Source organism: Pelophylax lessonae, assembly GCF_965119305.1.
Source record: "Pelophylax lessonae genome assembly, chromosome: 3".
NCBI lineage: Eukaryota > Metazoa > Chordata > Amphibia > Anura > Ranidae > Pelophylax > Pelophylax lessonae.
Window position 1 is genome coordinate 643,817,412 of NC_138770.1, and position 19,077 is coordinate 643,836,488.

Below are 19,077 nucleotides of genomic sequence, written 5' to 3' on the forward strand. Positions count from 1 at the left end.
TGAGTAGAAGTACTAAAGTATTCAATATTTTTTGTACTTAAGTATTGCAAGTAGTTTTTTAAAAAATTTTGCTACTCAAGTACTGAAAGTAAAAGTACCAGTAGTTTTGAAAAAAAAATTGCTACTCAAGTACTGAAAGTAAAAGTACAAGTACTGTGTTATGTAGTTATTAAAGAAAGAAGTCAAAAGTTTGAACATCATATGTTTTTTATTATTTCAAATGCAGCTTTTATTTATACATGCAGTAGCTTTTATTTTCGTAGTCGCTGATAATACACATGTTTTGAGCTTCATGAAACCTGCCATCTACTGTTCTGGCAGTGGTAATTTTTATAATTGTAACGAGTAACTATGCAGCACAAAAAAAAAAATATCGGAGTAGAAGTATTGAAATCATCGAAAAAATGTAGTGAAGTAAAAGTGGAAGTAGGAGAAAAAAATTATACTCCAGGAAAGTGTAGTGAAGTAGTTCTACTTAGTTACTATACATCTCTGCCAGCAGGACCAGCTCCCCATCATGTGACCAGTGTAACGGCCATTCACAATATAATATAAGCAGGCGTGTCAGCGTGGGATACACCTAAGGTCTACTGGTGGCCTGGTACATGTTGGTACCCCCCCCCCTTCTTCCCAATATAGGATGGTGTGTTGTACCTACCTGGGGCCAGTTAAATATTGCAGATAGGCTGTAATCATTTGACATCTCCCTCTTTACAAAAACGATTCCCTTTGGTCTGTCTGACTGGTTATTATGGATAAATTGAATATATGAAGTGCTGCCTCTAGAGACTTGATTACTGGATCCTCTAGATAATTGGCTGTAGCCGTGGCTTCCCCCTTACTTGGCTGTGATGAGATACCAGCCACTTAAATATTTCAAGTGGCGCCCCGGCTTGGAATAGGGAGATGGATACATATCTACACACAATATGAGAATAGATATGAGCTTCAGATGTTATATATGATTACTGAGTTTATCACTATTTTTGTCTCACATTCTGCCACAATCTGCCACCTCCTGAGTCACAAAAAGGAAATACCGGTCTGTCATGGTCTCTCTGGCCCTGAGGAAGCCTTGAGCGAGACGCGTCGGCTTGCTGGGGACCTATATTGGCCGCGCTCCATCTGAGACCCGCATATCATCTTATACAGGCTTTGGTTCTCCCTTACTGGGATGTATTTCTACCCCTTTGACTCTTATTAGTTGGTTTTATACATATTTTTCTTCTATGTATTTTTTCTTTTTTGCCAACATGCGCTTGATTGCCCATGTTTTTTATTTGTAAATCTAATAAAATGTAACTTTTATATATATTGGTTTTGGTGTAATCCTTCTCCTCCCACTGGCCCGCAAAGCCCCACTCTTTTCTGTCCTTTAGTGTTGTATATAATATAGGATAAAAAAACTCAGCAATCCTAATCAGTCCAAGTGCAAAAAAGGATAGAAAGTAGCCTTGCTTAGGCTCCTCCAGAGCCATGCCTTCTGGACACTAAATACAGTAGAACCTGGATTTAGTTGATCACCGGACCATAACCATTTGCACTTGGAGCAGCACTCTAAGCTATTTAATAGGACCACAGACAAATCACAGTGGTCACATGATCGCCGATCCTTCCTGACCGGGGTGTACAGACCCTTTTAAAGTCTACTACTAGACTTGGGTGGGAAGGGCTTAACCACTTGCCGATCGCCGCAAGTACATATACTGCGGCGGTCAGCCCCTCACAGGCAAAGTGACGTATGGGTACGTCACTAGCCTGTGAGGCTCTGGGGAGCGAATGCGCGCCGCTGGAGGCGCGCTCCCGCTCCCGCGCGGTCACGGACCCCCCCCCCCCGCGCGTGTGACCGGCGGACCCGATGTCCGCCGGTCACTCGGCGATCGTCGGTGGAGAGGGAGAAAGGCAGGCGGCTAGTGTAAACAAGCTGCCTGTCATTCTCCCCTGTGAAGAAAAAAGAAAAAGTGATCATACGGTTCTACTATGTAGGACCGTTAATCACTGTTCCTACAGCTCAAGCCACAGCCAATCACAGCTAGAATCACGCCCCTAGGGACACACACCACCCCTCCCTCTCAAGAAAAGTTAACCCCTTCCCTACCAGTGTCATTTTACAGTAACAGTGCATATGTATAGCACTGATTACTGCAGTAATGGTAACCCCAAAAGTGTCAAAAATGTCAGTCAAGGGTCCGATCTGTCCGCCCCAATGTCGCAGTCCCGCCAAAAAAAAAACGCAGATCGCCGCCATTACGTGTTAAAAAAAAAAAACAACAAAAATGACAAAAATCTTTCCCTTTGTTAGTAAACGCGATAACTTTTGCGCAAACCAATCAAAATATGCTTTTTGCGATTTTTTTTTTACCAAACATATGTAGCATAAAACAAATTGGCCGAAAATGTTGAAAAATTTTGATTTTTACATTTTTTTGGGGGGAATTTCATATAAAAAAATGTGAAAAATATTGTTATTTTTGCAAAATTGTTGCTCTTTTTTTGTTTATAGCGCATGATCAAAAAATCGCACAGGTGATCAAATACCACCAAAAGAAAGCTCTGTTTGTGGGAAAAAAAGGACATCAAATTCGTTTAGGTACAGCGTGGCAGGACCGCGCAATTGTTTGTTAAAAACACACAGTGCCGAATCGCAAAATAGGCCCTGGTCAGGAAGGGGGTAAAATCTTCCGGGGCTTAAGTGGTTAAAGTCTGTGTAGCTTATAACTACCAATCAAATTTCAGATGTCCTCTTGCTAGCCTGGGTAAAAAACTGAAAGATAATATCTGATTGGCTGCTATGGGCAATTCATTAAAATAAAAAACAAATGCATGCTTCTAGTTTTTACTGATCATATGGTATTTTAGATTATTGTTCATTTTCTTACGAGAAAACAATTTATTCTTCATTTTATGAATTTTAAAATAAAACTGAATAAATTGACTTTCTGGCTAACAGATCTGGTAATTATTACTTGGATAATATCACATACAGCAGATTGTATTTATTGTTATTTTTCACAGATAATCATCTACCTCTCAGTATTCAATGATAAAATATGGCTCATGTTTAGGGAAAGTCTATTATATTTATTTCACATACAGTAGGTGCAGTGCTGATAAACCCTTGTTTAGGTGACACTTCCAGCTGTTTTCTTTTTGATGTAGATTTGCCGCTGGATATTTAGTGATTTTTTTCCAATTACAAAATGGCTGTATCTGTTATGTTGCAAAATGAACTCCGTGAAAAGCAAATATCTTTTTTTTTTTTTTAATCAGAAAAGTGTTTACTGTAAATTTAGCAAAAAAGAAATTGTACAAGATAATACAATACATCTCTAGAACACAGAAAACATGCGTACAGTGACATGACACACCACAGGGTGCGTGGACGCAGACCCAGTAGGTTGACTCACGCCCGCAACAGATTCAGAATCTGATGGACAGATAAGGCAGGGGAGGGCGGTGGACGCAATATACTAAGGTCGCCCGGAAAAACATAACAATCAGGGGAGAGCCGCCGACTGCGATCCTGCAAGGGGGACACTGACCCAGGGTCCATGAATGGACGACCTACAAGACCCCGCCAAAAACAAGGGGGTCGCCCTCCAAGCCCCACCATAGAGGCCCTCACAATAGGAAATAGCCCCCTAAAATGGCTGCATGGTTGCCTTTAAAAATTAAACCGCCACCCATTCCAAAGAGGTGCTAAGCTGGCCGCATGGCCCAGTAGGCCAAGGTCTCAATTTGTGTGGAGGCCCAGCCGTAAGTGCACTAATCCCCAACGGAGGCCGACTCGGCCGCATGGCTGCAAGCCGCGGCCTAAATTTTTGTGGATGCCCAGCTGCCTGGGCACGAGCCTCAGTGGAGCCAGCCACCCAGGGGCAGCGGAGGGGTGGTGGCTTCAGCCACCCTCACTGGGCCGCCCCACATAGCTCCCGACCAGTAGGGCGCAAAGCCGCGGCCTAAATTTGGGGCCGGATCCAGCCGCGTGAGACGCGGACCCCTTGATAACAAACCATCCGCTCCCAGATCAATAACTACAGCAGGAAGCCCAGAGGACATAAAAGTGATATAAAAAAATGTTTTTAAAGGGACAGTGTAAAAAGAAAGTAAATTAAACAAGGAAAAAAAATTTAAAACGCCCCGTCCCTCCGAGATTGCGCACAGAAGCAAACACATACGCAAGTCGCGCTCACATATGTAAATGGTGTTCAAACCACACATGTGATGTATCGCCTCAATCATTAGAGCGAGAGCAATAATTCTAGCCCTAGACCTCCTCTGTAACTCTAAACTGGTAACCTGTAGACATTTTTAAAGCGTTGCCTATGGAGATTTTTAAGTACCAAAGTTTGATTTTTAAGTACCAAAGATTTTTTGTACCAAAGTTTACATGTTACATGACATGTTAGGTATCTATTTACTTGGCGTAACATTATCTTACACATTACAGGAAAAAATTGGGCTAACTTTTCTGCTTTCTTATTTTTTAATTCAAAAAAGTCAATTTTTTTCAGATACTTGCGTTTGCAAGACTGCTGCGCAGATATGGTTTGACATAAAGTATTGCAATGATCTCCATTTTATTATCTAGGTTCTCTGCTAAAATAAAATATATAATGTTTGGGGTTCTAAGTAATTTTCTTGCAAAAAATACTGATTTTACCTTGTAAATAAGAAGTGTCAGAAATAGGCCTGGCCCTTTGGTGGTTAAAATACATTTATCTTGTCATCTAGATGACAAACAATAAAGCCATCTAAATGGCTAAAAATATGCACTGTTACTGTACTAATGACACTGGCAGGAAAGGGGCTAACACCAGGGACGATCAAAGGGTTAAATGTGTCCCTAGGGGCTGCTTTCTGACTGTGGGGGGATGGGCTTGCTGAATGAACACAGAGACCTGTGTTCCTAAATAGGAGGAACACAGGATCCCTGTGTTCAATACAGACAGAACAGAGGTCTGCCATATTTACAACAGCAGACCGCCGTTCTGTCTCCAAGGAGAGCGATCGCGGGTGCCCAGACCTCGCGGCCGCTGGACCCACTGATGGTCAATGGGTGCGTGAGCGCACCTCTGGCAGCGCGCACCCCCACTAGCCGACCCACGAAGCGACGTACAGGTACGACGTACGTTGTTTCGCAGGACAGAGCCGACCTGCCGCAGTAAAACTATGGCGGCTGGTCAGCAAGTGGTTAAAGTGGATGTAAACCCTCACATATACCCAGTGAAGTGACTGTCAGCGGCGGCTGGCTGCATTCTCGGGCAGACGGCACATGCGCAATGACGTGTGGCGCCAGGCCGCGCCATTTTTTAATGTAAGGCATCTCAGGGATGAGTAAGTAAGACCTCCCATGCCCTCAGCCCTGCATCTCTTGCACCATTCCCTCAGCCCTGCATCTCCTGCACCATGCCATCAGCCCTGCATCTCCTGCACCATGCCCTCAGCCCTGCATCTCCTGCACCATGCACAGTGGGGAGCAGAGCTGGAGGTGCCACGTTCCAGCTAAAAAAACTGGGTGCGAGGGCCACATGACATGGCCCCCGGGCCTTTTGTTAGACATACAGTGGGTACGGAAAGTATTCAGACCCCCTTAAATTTTTCACTCTTTGTTATATTGCATCCATTTGCTAAAATCATTTAGGTTCATTCTTCTTCCTCATGAATGTACACATAGCACCCCATACTGACAGAAAAACACAGAATTGTTGACATTGTTGCAGATTTATTAAAAAATAAATACTGAAATATCACATGGTCCTAAGTATTCAGACCCTTTGCTCAGTATTTAGTAGAAGCCCCCTTTTGATCTAATACAGCCAGGAGTCTTTTTGGGAAAGATGCAACAAGTCTTTCACAACTGGATTTGGGGATCCTCTGCCATTCCTCCTTGCAGATCCTCTCCAGTTCTGTCAGGTTGGATGGTAAACGTTGGGGGACAGCCATTTTTAGGTCTCTCCAGAGATGCTCAATTGGGTTTAAGTCAGGGCTCTGGCTGGGCCATTCAAGAACAGTCACGGAGTTGTTGTGAAGCCACTCCTTCGTTATTTTAGCTGTGTGCTTAGGGTCATTGTCTTGTTGAAAGGTAAACCTTTGGCCCAGTCTGAGGTCCAGAGCACTCTGGAGAAGGTTTTTGTCCAGGATATCCCTGTACTTGGCCGCATTCATCTTTCCCTCGATTGCAACCAGTCGTCCTGTCCCTGCAGCTGAAAAACACCCCCACAGCATGATGCTGCCACCACCATGCTTCACTGTTGGGACTGTATTGGACAGGTGATGAGCAGTGCCTGGTTTTCTCCACACATACCGCTTAGAATTAAGGCCAAAAAGTTCTATTTTGGTCTCATCAGACCAGAGAATCTTATTTCTCACCATCTTGGAGTCCTTCAGGTGTTTTTTTTAGCAAACTCCATGCGGGCTTTCATGTGTCTTACACTGAGGAGAGGCTTCCGTCGGGCTGCTCTGCCATAAAGCCCCGACTGGTGGAGGGCTGCAGTGATGGTTGACTTTCTACAACTTTCTCCCATCTCCTGACTGCATCTCTGGAGCTCAGCCACAGTGATCTTTTGGTTCTTCTTTACCTCTCTCACCAAGGCTCTTCTCCCCCGATAGCTCAGTTTGGCCGGACGGCCAGCTCTAGGAAGGGTTCTGGTCGTCCCAAACGTCTTCCAGTTGAGGATTATGGAGGCCACTGTGCTCTTAGGAACCTTAAGTGCAGCAGAAATCTTTTTGTAACCTTGGCCAGATCTGCGCCTTGCCACAATTCTGTCTCTGAGCTCTTCATGCAGTTCCTTTGACCTCATGATTCTCATTTGCTCTGACATGCATTGTGATCTGGAAGGTCTTATATAGACAGGTGTGTGGCTTTCATAATCAAGTCCAATCAGTATAATCAAACACAGCTGGACTCAAATGAAGGTGTAGAACCATCTCAAGGATGATCAGAAGAAATGGAAAGCACCTGAGTTAAATATATGAGTGTCACAGCAAAGGGTCTGAATACTTAGGACCATGTGATATTTCAGTTTTTCTTTTTTAATAAATCTGCAACAATGTCAACAATTCTGTGTTTTTCTGACAGTATGGGGTGCTATGTGTACATTCATGAGGAAGAAGAATGAACTTAATTGATTTTAGCAAATGGCTGCAATATAACAAAGAGTGAAAAATTTAAGCGGGTCTGAATACTTTCCGTACCCACTGTATGTGCTATAGAAGGATATGCTTTGTTCATTTTTCATGTCTGAGGTTTACAACCACTTTAAGAAGACAGTTCTATACATTCCGAATCTATTTATTGGCTCTTATGAAGTATGGGAGAAGAAAAATAAATTTGGACAGATGAAGTCTTTACGTTCGTTCTGTTCCAGTTTGATGGAAGCAAGACAAATAATCATTAAACTTGATTATGCAGAAGTTTTCTTGTTTTTGGCAAGCAGCAGTGGCAGCATTTCCACCAAATTAGTTATCACCCTACGGACTATTAACCCCTGTTTTTTTACAGCGCACACTTCCCTCCTAATGCTGTGTCAGTGCTTTCATGGCATATTGCTTTATGGCCTTGCCCTTCACCACGGTCGGCCGTACAATACATAACATGAGATGCGTTCCACTCCTAAAAGCACCGAGTGATGGAGGCGATAGCGGCGTGGAGCCCGCTTCAGGCCCCTGTAGAATTGGCAGCCCATCTGATAGGAGATTGCTGCAGAGCTCAGCACTGGCTGGGAATTCAAGCTGGCAAATGAGCCCAGGTCCCGGAGTTTCAGAACGCCATCTGGGAAGCCAACTTCCATGTTCCTCGCATTACACCGCTCCTTAATGAAATAAGCAGTGACATCTGTCAGTAGATACTTGGCTGTGCATAGGAGAGAATGAAATCTGGAGCTAATCAAACTGTACGGCTGACTTGGGCTGCCTGTGTGAAGCCCTTTTATTCATACACATGTTCTGTGCCACCGCCTGATGTGTCTCAACTCCAGGCAAACCGCTAAATAAACAAATTAAATACATAGGAAGCTGTTGTACCTTGCGTTTTTGTCCATCCACTCCTGGGAATTACACAGCTCTGTAACCCAGTACATCCCTAACAGAGTAAGAGACCTGATTCTTTTCTGTTGCAGTTAAAGCAGTATTAACCGCTTGCCGACCAGGCTTTTTCTGGCACTTTGTTTACGAGTTTATAGTATTTTTTGCTAAAAAATTACTAAGAACCCCCAAACATTATACAATTTTTAACAGAGACCTTAGGGAATAAAATGGCGAACGTTGCTTTTTTTTATGTCACTCGATATTTGTGCAGAGGTTTTTCAAATGCAATTTTTTGGGGAATAAATACATTTTAATGAATTAAAAAAAAAAAAAACAATATATACCCCAATTGTTTGTAAAATGTGAAACATAATGTTACGCCGAGTAAATAGATACCTAACATGTCACACTTCAAAATTGCGCACGCTTGTGGAATAGTGACAAACTACGGTACTTAAAAAATCCCCATAGATCCCTTTACAGGTTACCAGTTTAGAGTTACAGAGGAGGTCTAGCACTAGAATTTTTGCTCTCCCTCTAACGTTCACGGTGATACCTCACATGTGTGGTGTGAACATCGTTTACATATGTGTGCGCGACTTACGTATGCGTTCGCTTTTGTGCGCGAGCACGGAATGATGGGGGCACTTTCATTTTTTTTTCTTATTTATTTTACTTTTTATTTTTACTTATTTGTTTCTTTTTTTTTTATTTAATACATTTTTATTGATTTTTAGAGAAAAAAAAAGGGAAAAAACATAATACAAACTCTAATATAACATATAGCTTTATCAAAAAAAGGAAAAAACTTTGTTTCTTTTAATTTTTTTTGTTTACTTTTATTCCTTTTGCAAGAAATGTAAACCTCCCTTCTATTAGAAAGAAGGATGACTGGTCGTCTTTATGGAGAGATCTAGGGTCATAAAACCCCAAATTTCTTCTTTACCTTTAAAACCAAAAGATTAAAAAAAAAAAAAATAAAAAAAAAAAAATGTTTTTTTGATCTTTTGCTTTAAAAAAAAAATAAATTAAACGGAAGTGACGTCATGACGTTGCTCTGGTTTTCCAAGGCCATAGAGTAGATACGCCTTTGCATATTAAATATAGTGAAGCGCTGCCTCTATACAAATGTAGAGCTAAGTTTAGCTAAAGAAGTGTATATAAATGCCTGTGGGTTATGTGATACAGGTAAATTCAAGAAAAGTAATTAAAAATAATCACATATAATAATGGTAACCAATCAAATTCCAATGAGTGAAAGTATACACAATAGTGTGCTCAAATGGTATATATCCAACGTGTTTAGCAAACAATAATGGGATAATCCAACCAGGTGCTAGGCGTGCATACAACAGTGCAGCATTGATGAGATTAACTATCCAAACACAGTAATAATCCATAGAAATCAGTGCCAAAAATAAAAATAAATAATACAATATATAGAATATGGAAAGGTGCCAAAAATTGAATAAATGAAAATCAATGTGAATGTCCTGTGGGGTGTACTCGGTGAATCCCTTCACCAATAGATGACCTGGGGTAAGTAATGGTCGTCTTCCTTAAAGTGCCACCAACCCAGTGCTCACTAGCCTATCACCTCTCTTTTTCTTGTGGTAAGCCTCTTTAAATTAGTTGGATTCTCTGGGGAGTCCTGGATGTAGATAGCCCATATAATACACCTCCTGCCACTGTATGATCGTTAATTACACTGCTCGATCCATAATTTCTCTTGGGAGTGGGGATAGAAATAATGCTCTCATGGTGTAGTATTTTCAGTATTTATTAAGAAAGAAGCATAAAAAAACTCACATATTCAAATTTCTGTGATCGGCAATATTACGAGCATTCCGCTTGTGTTGATATGAACGTCCCTTCCGCTTCCGGGTACGCTCCGTCTCTGCCCTACGCATTAGGTCACGTGCTTCGTGACTTCTTCTGGGGATCTAAGAGAAATAGATACTCTTTGATCGCCTATGGGAGCAGCTGGCCACACCGTCAGATCGTTTCTCGGGCGAACTGACAGAAACAGTAGGCCCTAGAAACACCGGCGAGGGGCAGGCGGGGAGGGCAACCCGGGCGTCCCCTCCCGCTGCTTCTGAAAGCGTTCCAGCAGCTCATGAGCCGCTTGGACTGCGTTCATGAGAACGCTGCAAAAAACGATACCGGGGGTTGTGGCTGATACCTTCAGCCATACTCCTGGTAAACCACGTATATACATATTACCGTCCGTAAGTGGTTAAACTGAAAAGCAAACACTTATTATATTGCAACTAAATCTTAGATGTGATGGCTGCATTCATTTTCGTTATAGGCCTTATGCACACTGGGCAGTAACACTGCCTTTAAGGGAGTTTATTGGTGGGGGGGTTTATGCCCCTAAACACCCCTCTATGTTAGCCTATGTGTCTTTGCACAAATAGGCGTTTACAGGCCTGTTTAGGAGGGAAGCTTCTGAACAGAAAAAATGTCTGACACACCTAAACACATGTAAAGGCGCCTGAATGCGCCTAAACACTAGGGGTGTTGAGCGCTTGAGCATTCATTCCTTTCAATGGCCAGAATACATTTTTATCCTGGCCTAAGGAAATGAATGAATGCCAAAAGGCATATGCGTCTGGGGCCCATTTCACACATGTGCGACTTGTCCTGCCACTTGGGACTGCAAAGTCGCATGACAAGTCGTACCCCATGATTTCCAAAGAGTACCATTCATATCTATGCAACTTCAAGTTGCGGCGACTTCAAAGTAGTCCCTGCATTACTTTGGTCTGACTTTGATGCGACTTGAGGTCATAGACCTCAAGATTTCACAGGCATGGCTTTAAGTCATGTGGACGTCACGTCAAAGTTGCGCAACTTTCAGGTCGCACAAGTATGAAAGGGGCCTTAACGATTTCGCAAAATGTGGGTTTATGCGCGTTTCTTTAGGCTGCTTTTCTTCTGCCAGGAGAAAGACGTTTAGAAGGACTTAGGTTTACTTTCCTTTATTTTCATCTGACAATCCAGCCAGTAAATCTATTTTTAACATAACAAGTTGTCCTGCAGATGTAATGGTTAAAAGGATGAGACAAACCATTTACAACTGACAAGGGTGCTTAAAATGTTCAGCTTTTATTTATTTATGTAAAACCTGCTTAGCCCCGTCAGTTGTTATCACTTGAAAGCCTAACGCCGACTCTAAAAAGTGAGGCATGCAGATTGCAGAGGGTGGAGAGAAAAGTCAGAAATCACACAAGGAGCTTTGATTAGAGGTAAGCCCACAGTATAGAAGGATATGCGTTGTAAATGTTTTTATTTCACAGCATAGAGCAGGAAGCCGAGTGTAATATGAGACCTGAGTGAAGGGAATTGACACCCCCCCCACACACAATCTCATAGGGAAACATGCAGGGGATTGCTTGGTGGATAAATTATCAGAAGTGAGCCATGCAGATAGCAGAGGGTGGAGAGAAAGTTCAGAAATCACACTAGGAGCTTTGATTAGAGGTAAGCACACAGTAAAGAAGGATGTGCTTTGTTCATTTTTTTTATTTCAAAGGTGTACAACCACTTTCAGCTCCTGCCAATAGCAGTGTAAAGTTCAGGATTATCGCCTGAAAGCCAACCGTCGGCTCTAAAGAAAACGCATGCAGCTGCAGGCTTCACCCTGGTACAACCGCTTCAACAAAGTGACGTACGGGTACATCGTTTAGCGGGAAGTGGTTAAACATAAAGGTGTTTATTTTCCTTTTAAAAGCAGACAAAAACAGTACTTTCAGCAGCAATATAGATTTGACCTGTCTCCTTATCTTCAGCACAAACATCATAAAGGAGACATAAGGATATGTAACATTCATATGGGATTTACCCCAAGGTTATGACAGTCCAGCTCTAGTTGTTTGGCAGCTTCCAGCACATGTGCAGCACTCACTCTGGTCTCTCTCTCAAACTCCTACTCCCCACCCTTTAGCACTGGGAAATTCCTGCCTTGTGTGCTTCTTCCTGGAGGCTGCTTAACACAGTAGGGAACAGAGTCCCCGTAGTCGGAAGTGGAGGTCCTTTTTCTACTTGAATGTCACTCCGGACCTCCAAAATTTTAGGTCCCAAATAAGCCAGTACTAATGCAGAGAGGACTACGAATCTGTCCTTGTCAGACCTGGGTTCCTGCTATTTACAAGCAGCTCTTTTCTTTCAGTGCACTGAGGCTGCTCAGCTGTCGGTTAATTACCAGCCACTTGTTGTTCCTCACCTGGTTACCATTACCTGCCTCATTAGTCCAACCTACAGCCAGCCCCTTTTTGCTATTTAAACAGCTTAGCTCATTTCCTCCGTGCCCTTGCATAGTCTATGATCTTCAGTGTTTTTCTGTGTGTGTCTTGGCCTGCCTGACTTCTCTTCTGATACCTGTTCCTGTTTTTGCTCCCGACTACACTGACTTCTGGCTTCCTGACCCCGGCTCCTCTAATTACCTGCTCTGGCATTCAAACTTTGACTTCAGTTTTTGATTAAGTTTCTGAACTGTTATTTTTTTGCTATTTTATTAAAGGTGTGATTTTAACTGCATTTTCTGTCTCTGTCTGGTTTATAGTTCCTGACAGTCCTCTCTTTTGTACAACTGTCCCGAAATCCCTCACCCTATATGGGTGAGACCCCTGAGTGCATCCACCTATTACCCTTAAAGAGACCACAACCCGAATATTGATGCCACAGGGTTCGTACGATCCTGGAAATCCTGGAAAAGTCATGGAATTTTTAGATGACACTTTCCAGGCCTGGGAAAGTCATGGAGAATTAGTAAACCCCACTAGGTTTTGGAAAAGTCATGGAATATGAGCACTGTGGAGGAGCAGGGAGCGGATGCTTAATGATTTTTTCGTTTAATTATTTTATTCCCTAATGATTTTATTGCCACATACTGTATCGGTGTAAGCGTCCTTCCGGGTCCGCGGTATGCGCTTACTGTCACTGGCCAGCAGCAGCCGAGGAGATGAACCAATCAGGCAGCGGGGAGGGCCGGCCACGGTTTGCCCTGAGACTGTGACTGGCCAGCAGCAGCAGCAACAGCCGGGAGATTACAACCAATCAGGCAGCGGAAGCGTCACTGGAGGGTGGGCCGGCCGCATGAACGTGATGACGCGGAAGGGGGCGGTAATCGTTTTGGTTACCGCACCCCCGCGTCATCACGTTCATGGGGCCGGCCCGCCCTCCAGTGACGCTTCCGCTGCCTGATTGGTTGTAATCTCCCGGCTGCTGCTGCTGGCCAGTCACAGTCTCAGGGCAAAGCGTGGCCGGCCCTCCCCGCTGCCTGATTGGTTCATCTCCTCGGCTGCTACTGCTGCTGGCCAGTAACTGACAGTAAGGGCAAACTGCGGACCCGGAAGGACACCTACCAGATATGCTTACACCAATGTAAAATATATGTCAATAAAATTATTAGGCATCCAATCCACTGCGTGGCGCCTTTCTGTTAACTCTTTTCTGCCTGCTTGTGGGACTGTAGGTTTGGCCTAAGAGTAGTAAGCGCCCCATTTTGTGCATTTAACTGTGCTATCCATATCACAGTGTCAAGCTACACCTTCATGACTGCCTTAACTGCCTTATTCCAGCAAGCAGGAGCACCCATTTACTGTTCTTTCTCCAAGAGTAAGTGCTGCATTTGTGCATCAGATCTGTGCCATCCATACCAGTCCGCCTGCACCTCATGACTGTGGCTTGGGCCTTAAAGTGCTGCATTTTGTGCATCTGCTCGTCTGTGCCATCCATACCAGTCCGCCGGCACCTCCTCCATCGTGACTGTGGCTTGGGCCTAAAAGAGTAAGTGCTGCATTTTGTGCATCTGACTGTGCCATCCATACCAGTCCGCCTGAACCTCCATCATTACTGCCTGAACTGATGCTTTATCCCCAAGCAGGAGCGGCCATTAATCTTTCTCCAGTTACAGTATATTGGTCAAATTACAACAGGGGTAACAGTTTCAGCTAAAGTTAGTGTGTTCACAGTGTTACAGCAATGCCAGGGAAATGCAGCTTTAAAAATGTATGGCTTCATGATGAAAAGTATGAGAGGTGGCTGGAGAAAGATCAGGACCCGGGACGTGCTAAATGTACAGTGTGTCGTAAAACGTTTGACATTTCGAACATGGGAGAGGCAGCGCTGTCTAGCCACGCTAAAGGTGCAAAGCACCAGTCTGCAGCTGCGTGCTCGACAGCTTCCAATCCGATCGCTGGCTTTTTCACCTGTGCGCCTGAAGTGACACTGGCTCACAGCTGTGGCAGCGGTGCTTCCATCTCATCCACTGTAAAACAAGGAACCATTTTGAGTCACGCTGTATCCAGAAACAAAACCCTAACTGCAGAGGTACTGTGGGCTCTAAAGGTGGCTAATTCACACTATTCATACAAGTCTGGGTGTTGCTGGGTGTGACATGGATTTTCTTCTTATTTAACATGTATACATAGACATTTCATGAAACATTAGGTCATGAATATTTACTTGAAGTCATGGAAAAGTCATGGAATTGTATTGGTGAAAATGTGTATGAACCCTGGTGCCACATAGCGCAGGACCCACCCTTGGTGTCCTGTACAGCTGGTAGAGGCTGTTCTGTGATTTACACCATTCAGCTCATTACCTTTCATAGAAAACCCAAGACTGGCAAGTGTAAGCCCTAAATATGTAATTAATTCTACAAAATAATATTATCTATGGCAGCACCTCCCCTTACAACCAGTCAACAGAGCTGAAGATGGGGGGCTAACACATCGAACAGATCTTTTCTGCCCTGCATAAGTTAAAGCGGAGTTCCAGTTCCCCAAATAATTTTTTTTTAACCACTCCTCCGTACTTGTTGAACCATATCTAGTAACATTTAGAACATGTCCTATGTGTAGTCCCTGTAGTTTGTGTTAAGATATTTGAAGACTAACCAGATCTCGGAAGCAGACAGGTTCCATGTCATCTGTGGGCATCTGAAGCCCTCTTCTCTTGATTTCCGGGATTTGGTGCAGCTGGCTACTCAGCCTGCACCTCCCGATCTCACGTCTGTGCACTGAGCGGCTCTCTGTCTTCCCGACAGGTTGCCATAACAATGGTGGCATCAGCGGAAGTTCCCACCCCATTGCTATAGCAACCTGTAAATCATGACATCCCGATCCGCCTGTTCGTGTAACTTGCAGTCTGGAAATACTGCGAGATTTCGTCACTAGGCGATTCGCAAGGACCCCTGGCATACATGACGCCGCTATCCCAGGAGCCCTTGCACCCAGTGACGTAATTGCCTAGACGGCCGCAGCCGGTAGTGCTGCCGAAGAGAAGTTTAAAAAAGTATGTATAAATAAAAAAATAATCGCCATTTATTACAGCACTCAGGATTGGCATGAGCGTAATTGGACCTTCAAAAAACTGGTGGAATTCCGCTTTAATGAGCTGAAAACTGTAAGTCACTAAACAGCTCCCCCTTGTGGCTAGTGTGAAAGAGTTAAACTGGAGTTCCTGGAGAACCTCTTGACATTACGGGATTTTGTCGGGTTAATGATATGTCAATAATCAAATAAACAAGATAAGAGGCTGGGAATATAATCACATTACAGCTGCATAATGTAAATATATAGAGGAAGCTAAAGGAATTATGTCTGGTCACAGCGACTCCCCATGTAGTAGGGGGTGATTCATTGACTGATGATGCCAGCCTGGTTCTGAACACACAATGAATCACTGATTACATGAAAAATATCTTCACTGCTCATCTTTGTGTTTGATGGGATTTGATGGCTGGGATAATGGAGAACAGAGGTGCACATGTTCCAAGATTTCAAGCAATTCTTGCCATAATCGCATGCCTGAGTCCCACATCTGTCTGCTGGATATTTAATATCAAATTCATGTAATCCAATCATTAAAGAGCAAGGGGGCTACCATTGCCGACCTTGCCTGGTTCTTATGCTAATTATTTGGCTTAACTTATTGCCATTTATGTAATACAGTGGGTATAGAAAAGAATCACCCCCCCCCCCTTTAAAATAATCACATTTTGTTGCTTTGCAGCCTGAAATGAAGACCAACACCGTTTTTGTTTCATCCAGCTGTATTTACTCTTATAATATCCAAGTGAAAGATAAAATACCAACATGTCAGAAAAAAAAAAAAAAAATTCAAAAACAGAATTGCAAGTTGGAAAAAAGGAGCCCCCCCCCCCCCCATTATGTCAGTATATTGTTGGACCACATTTTGCTTTAATTCCAGCCTTTAGTCTGTTGGGATATAACTCTACTAACTTTGCACATCTAGTTTTAGTCTGGGCTCTGACTAGGCCATGCAAGGACATGGCCTAGTCATTCTCCTCCAACCACTGTGTGCTAATTTTTGCTGTGCGCTTGTATCTTGTGCAGACTTTTGGAAAAATCAGTAAGCCTCACACATGTGAGGTATTGCCGCAATAGTTAAAACGAGAGCAATAATTCTAGCAAAAGACCTTCTCTGTAACACTAAACTGGTAACTAATAAAATTTTTAAAGTGTCGCCTATGGAGACTTTTACGTACCGTAGTTTGTCGCCATTCCACGAGTGCGTGCAATTTAAAAGTGTGACATGTTAGGTATCTATTTACTCGGCATAACATCATCTTTCACAATATACAAACAAATTGGGCCAATTTAACTGTTGTTTTTTTTTAATTCAGTAAGGCTACATTCACACCTGAGCGTAGCGTTTTTCGCGCGTTTTTTACCGCGATTTTACCGCGATTTTTGCGGCGTTTTTTACCGCGATTTTACCGCGATTTTTGCCGCGATTTTTGTGCAGGCGTTTTTAGATTGAATAGAGATCAATGGAAAACGCCTGTAATCTGCCCAAAAAGAAGCTCATGTACTTTTTTGAGCGTTGGGCGTTTTGTATACAGCTTCAAAACGCTCAGATGTGAACAGGGGCCATTGAAATGAATAGGATTTGTCTTGTTGGGCGTTTTGAGAGCTGATCCTAGAGCAGAAAAACGCCCCAAAAAACGCCCCAAAACGCCTACATGTGAACGGAGCCTAAAGTTTATTTTTTCCAAAAAAAAATTAGTTTGAAAGACCGCTGTGCAAATACCGTGTGATATAAAATAGTGCAACAACCGCCATTTTATTCTCTCTCTGTTAAAAATATATATATATAATGTTTGGGGGTTTTAAGTAATTTTCTAGCAAAAAATACAGATTTTTACCTATAAGCAACAAATGTCAGAAATAGGCCTGGTATTCAAGTGATTAAAGAAGAATTCCAGATATGGATATTTTTACATGGTTGCGTTGGTCCACCTTGGATCAATATAACTGTATTTATACCATACAAGGCCAATGCCCCTGGAAGCTAGAATTCACTGATTACCAGATACGGACTCCAGTATTCCAGTGATCTCCACTTGCTTCCGGGTCCCGTGCCAAGTGGCTACCGTACTGCACTGAGAACACAGGAGGTTGGCCACTCAGCCCCGGCCCCATTCAGAGCATGCTTTGCGTTTTCTAAATCAGTGCAAAATGTTCTCTGATTTGATGAGGCGGAGAGTGTGACATCACCGCCTCACCTATCCACCTTGTCCAAACAGAAAACTGTAATGCGTAGTTTATTTTTATTATTAAATTATTTTGTGACAATGGGAACATGTAGCAGATGTAAAGTAGGTGTTCTCCCAGTATGGCTGCAAAGGTGAAAATGCACTTCAGGACCAATACACTAGATGGCGCGTACAATCGTAGGAAATAATCATATACAAATTAGGGAGACTTTCCATTGCTGCTGTGCAAATATTTGTCATATTTTTACAACAGTTATTTTATTAATAGACCCCATAAAGCGAAAAGAGAAAATGCAGTGACAAGGAGCGAGGCTCATCATGTGTTTGATGACTCAGCTTTAACACTCCTTGGACAATGGGTGTAAACGGTGTCTAGAGACATTTGACCTGATGGTGAACATGATCTTCTCAGGTCAGTTGAAGTATGTGCAGAATGATATTACAGAACAGCTGGTATGTGGACTCCCCCATAATAGCTCCATGGTCACAGTCCAGAGGCATGTTCTGCAGGAATAACTGGATTTCGGCTGTCTGCAGAGAGTCTGGGAAGAACGTAGGTCCTTTAGGCTGTTTTTACCACAGTTCTTAATGCATTCATTTTTTTTTTGTTTCATAAAAGATTGTATTGCAAAAAGAACAAATAAACAGATAGCTAAGTCTTGGATAAGAAAGGATTACAGTCTTATCATCCAGTACTTCTAAATGTGAACAGAGTTCAAAGTGAGCTTGACAATTACATAGATTGACAACTGTATCGAGGAGGCCAACCCAGACAACCATAATCAGGGCTTATGTAATAGAAGAAAAAGAAAAAAAGGGTAAGCTGGCCAGGATAAATAGTCTCGCTCATGCAAATCAGGTAGCTAACAAAGGTATGACATTGGTGACTGCAACTTTAAATGGGATTATGCCCTTGTAGGGGGGAAACCCAGGGCAGAGATGCAAGGAGAGACAAGGGAAGAGAAAGAAGAAGGGGAAGAAGAGAGAGAAAGGAGGGGGTTTAAAAGTGAGAGGAAGGGGGAGGGAGGGGGTTGAGAATATGGCAGGGTGGATGGGCAAGCTGATGGCATTACCAATCGTGGGTCTAACATCGGGGGATCATCCAGATAGGGGTTTTCAACCACAAAAATGAGTCTAAGACAAGGGAGTCCAAAAGATTTTCGTTCCTGGCCAAGTAGTTGCATAGATCCGCCTACAAGTGCCCTATATTCTGGGGACTCTTTATACATTATCCAGCTATACCAGGTCTTGGTGAATTTGGACATCTTAGCCAGTGAAATATGTATTAGTTTCTCCATCTCCTCTATATGGGCATTCCTATGAAACCACTCTCCTATCGATGGAGTAATTGCAGCGCGCCAATGATGCGGTATACATAATTTATTAGCATTTACCATGTACATGGCCAGTGATTTCCTTTTTAGAGTTTTGTGGTAAAGAGGAATGGTGCAGTAAAAACTGTGCTGGGGTGTAGTCCAGATTATAGGAGATCGTGTCCTGTCCTTTTGGAAACAGGTACACAA

The 19,077-nt window shown here is 43.1% G+C and overlaps 1 protein-coding gene across 1 annotated transcript in view; it reads left to right on the forward strand.

Annotated features, from left to right (window-relative positions):
- Positions 1-19,077, forward strand: part of TTC7A (tetratricopeptide repeat domain 7A) — a 596,795-nt gene that overhangs the window by 315,824 nt on the left and 261,894 nt on the right. The gene's annotated exons all lie outside the window — the stretch shown is intronic.